This window comes from Coregonus clupeaformis, chromosome 30 (genome assembly GCF_020615455.1).
Source record: "Coregonus clupeaformis isolate EN_2021a chromosome 30, ASM2061545v1, whole genome shotgun sequence".
In the NCBI taxonomy this organism is placed as follows: Eukaryota; Metazoa; Chordata; class Actinopteri; order Salmoniformes; family Salmonidae; genus Coregonus; species Coregonus clupeaformis.
In genome coordinates, this window is record NC_059221.1 from 17,814,920 (window position 1) to 17,819,469 (window position 4,550).

A 4,550-nucleotide genomic window follows, 5' to 3' on the forward strand; every position below is an offset into this window, starting at 1 on the left:
AGAATGCAAGCGGGGATTTTTTCAAATGAATCTGATTTGCACCTAAACCCGCGCCTCTCTGCATACCTCCACCATATCAGGGCTACTCTTTCTGAACCTTATTGGCCCACCCCTGACCAAATTCAACCCAGTCCCCTATGTGAGGTCATGGATTGTTAAAGGAGACACCAGGAGCAAAACAAGAGATAGGGAGGAGAAGACGTACCAGGAAATGGCTGTGTTGTGGGAAGTTTTGGAAAACTAAGGTAGGAACATATTTTTCCTTTACATACTTGTTCTGTACTGTGAAGTTCATCTGAATATGCACTTCATATTATCACATAGGCAGGAGGCCTATATATTATAAAATGTGTTCTGCTTTAGCCTACATTGATATATTTTATTTGAAGTATATTCTGATATCAAATCAAATGATTTTGATATGTTTGTTCTACTGCTACATTGATGTCTTGAAAAGTATATGAAATTCGAGTATTATAAGCCCCACAGCTGAGTATGTGTGCATATTGCAGGTGTTCTGCAGTGACGCCTAAAAATGTTGCTGTACATTGATGTCTTGAAAATTAGGCTATAAGAAATTCTGACTTGTAAGCCCCACAGCTAAACTAGAGTACACTCTAACAAGTAAAGGTTCCTGGAGGATTCTTTAGGGGTTCTTCAAATTGAAACTGTGGGGGAACCCCTTTTAATGGATCCTCGAATAACCTTTTGAAGAACCTTTTGGGGTTCATTTTTTAACTACCCCCCCCCCCTATTATTATTGTTAATATGCTTAACAATAACAACAATAACACAATATCTTAATTGTCAGTGTTTATTATGATTGTAGTTGCAAAGCAGAATAAAAAAATCAGAATATGAGGAAAAACTCCCAGCAGAGCCCCAAGTCCAATGGGTATATCCTCTGGCATGTTGATGTTAATGTGTTGATGTACTCCGTATCCATAACCAGAATGATTTTGCAGTGCATGGTGATTGAACAGGTTTCCTGTTATATTCATCAGAGGTGTAGGGAGGGTGAAGTCTGTGAATCCAAAAAATAGTAGTTATACAGACGATTAATAAAACATGCACACGACAATATTCATACCTTGGTTTCTGTGGTAAATGTGAATGAAAAAAACGTTTTAATAATGGTTTTCATACACATGCCTTGTCAATAATGTAGAGGCCTATGGGATATTCATTTGAAGAGGTAAGGGAGGATCATGGTAAATCTGATCTGCATAACATACCGATACCAATTTACATACCTTTGTATGCCTCCTCGTCTGTATGCATCCTATGCCTACAGACACAAAAGTGAGCAGTTCAGTCATCTGCACCCAATACAGCTAGCCTTCAACATATTCTTATAGCCTACAGTACAGATTCTTACCTCTTTGTTGATTGATATCCATTGAATTGTGTCCATTTTCTGTTTTAGAAAGATTTGCACAAATATGAAAAGATGGATAGAGTCATCAGAAAACAATATCCATTTAAATCATACAAGGGACAAACCTTCAAATTCAAATCCAAATGTTTCAGTTGGGCAGTTAGGTTCCTGCAAGAACCCCCACCAACTAAGGAGGTTCCTCGATGAAACCCAACCTCCTATGGGGTTCTTGGAAGAACCTTTTGGGGGCAATTTTCAGTGCCAAGAACCCTAAGGTTCTTCGAAGAACTTTGAAGGTCTTAGAAGAACCCTTGTTGAACCCCTAATTTTTAGAGTGTACTTTTTGTATGCCTCCTCATCTGTAAACCTACAGACACAGACACAAAAGTGAGCAGTTCAGTCATCTGCACCCAATACAGCTAGCCTTCAACATATTCGTATAGCATACATATTCTTACCTCTTTGTAAATTGATATCCATTGAATTGTATAAATTTTCTGTTTTAGAAAGATTTGCACAAATATGAAAAGATAGATGTATCATCATAAAACAATATCAATTTAGATCATACAAGGGACAAACTTTACCTTAAATTGTGGAGATGTTTACAGTTTTCAGTTAAGTTCCTGCACCTGTTGTCATTTCAAATTCAAATGTTTCATTTGGGCAGTTAGGTTCCTGCAAGAACCCCCTCCAACTAATGAGGTTCCTCGATTAACCCCACCTCCTATGGGGTTCTTGGAAGAACCTTTTAGGGCCAATTTTCCGTGCCAAGAACCATAAGGTTCTTCGAAGAACTTTGAGGATCTTAGAAGAACCCTTGTTGAACCCCTAATTTTTAGAGTGTATGTGGGCATAGTATATGTTTGAGACCAACGCGTGGCTGTGTGAGAAACGCGCCAGTATCTCTCACATAACTAGAATGAGATTCACTTTCTATGATCTCTCTCCCTCTCTGCTCCGATAGACATGAGCCTGAACTCTCATCTCTCAAGCGTTGCACTTAATCATTTATTTAGACTCTATGCTGTAGGCCACCAAAATATTTGATCAACTTCCAAATATTGTTTTATGAGAGAGAGAGAGAGAGAGAGAGAGAGAGAGAGAGAGAGAGAAAGAGAGAGAGAGGGGCTTTTGGCACAAGTGCATCGGCCATCACCAGTGAGTGAGCTGCGCATCATTGGGTGAGTCAGTGAAACTGGAAAGCATTTTTAGGACTATAATTTCTTCCTCATATTGTAGCCTACAATATGTCTCCACCAGTGGAGGCTCCTCAGAGGAGGAAGGGGAGGACCATCCTCCTCAGTGAATTTAATAAAAATGTAAATGGTAAAACATTAAAAAAGTTATCCTTTTTAGATAAAACTATACTAAATATAATCACGTCACCAAATAATTGATTAAAACACACTATTTTGCAAAGGTCTACAGTAGCCTCAAAAGCACTCTGTAGGGTAGCACCATGGTGTAGCCGGAGGATAGCTAGCTTCCGTCCTCCTCTGGGTACATGGACTTCAATTCAACACCTAGGAGGCTCATGGTTCTCACCCGCTTCCATAGATTTACGCAGTAATTATGACAAAAATAATCGTCCTCCCTCATCTTAAATGGCACTGACCGCCAATGGTCTCCACACACCTATAGGCCAAGGCTATTGATGGATTCAAGACAGTCGTTTTTATTGATCTCTGATTCTCAGTTTGTCAGTGTCAAAGTAGTAAAATGTCAAATGTAAATGTATTAACAAAGATTCTGCCGAAGTCTCCAGTCATGTAAAATGACATAGAATTGCATGAAGTGCGTTTATAAAAGGCCAACATTTTCCCGGACATTATGCCACTAAAAATGTACCCAATGTGTGCAACTTCTGTAAGTGCCTCTACTCTACTGCTCTATGCCACTAGGCAAATGCAACGATATGAATGCAATGCTTTATTATAAAGGGGGAAAAAATTATTCATGCATTCCGGTACCTCAGAACTCCCCAGGTCACCCCCTCTCGTGTTCACTGTTTGTTCCGGCACCTCCCGATTTAGAAATGAACCACTGGTTATAGTATTTCTAAGTGGCAGCCATATAATAGGCCCGGGAAACTAATTGTTCTCACTTTATGATAGAACATTCAGATTTTTCTGCCTGACTGTGGCGCTCTTTACTTGAATTGTTAGGATGTTCTGCTGATCACACTACTTATTTTTGCTCAAATAGAGATATAATTAAATGGTGTTTTCTTTGAAAAAATGGGCCTGGCTGAGAATAGAACATTCCGTTTTCTGCCTGAGTGTGGCAGTGTTTACTGCAATTTTCTGGATTATCTTCTGATCAGAACATAACAAATGATTTTACTCAACTAGAGACTTAAATAAATGGTGTTTCTTTAAAAGATGGTCCTGGTTGACTGTTTCCTCACCTTATTCTCCTTGTGGTTAACCATGGTTGTTGGTTATTTACCAGGTAACAAGAGGTGAAAACGAAACAAGGACTGAAGCAATAGACTCCTTATTTTACTGAACTAGAGATTGTTTCTTTGAAAAGATTGGCCTGGCTGACATGAAAAATACATTAAGGGGAAAGGATCCACAGACACAGAGGATGCTTATCTTTTGTTAGTCATTTAGCAGACGCTCTTATCCAGAGCGATGCACATCACTTTATTTGCAATGCTGGCTGACATGGTTTACACAAACGCAGGACATTGATTGCTACCTGAATTGACTCAGAAAAGTAACATAAGTAGGCCTACAGTATCACAGCGAGGTCAAACAGGTGTGTGTGTGTTACAAGCTAGCATCCACCGAGCCGATGGGAAAAGTGTTCTGTTGCTATGTTTCATCCTACATTTATAAGATTAAAAACTACATTTATACTCTGAATTAGCCAATAAAACATACAGATTATGAAAGCAAAGAGATTGTTTTGTTAAAACCAGATGAAACCAAAAAAAACAGCGAAAAATCTCAATTTTGACAAACACCATTTATATGCAAATTAGCCATAGCGACTTCCGACTGATTATGATAGAGCGCGTCACATATGTTAATGTTCATTTGTAAAATAAATGACAAACTACACTTTGGTGTTATAACTAAATTCATCACTGAAATGATGATATTCCCATAATATAAATGTATACAGTACAGTAGCTAGACAAACGATAGCCAGTTTGCTGTGC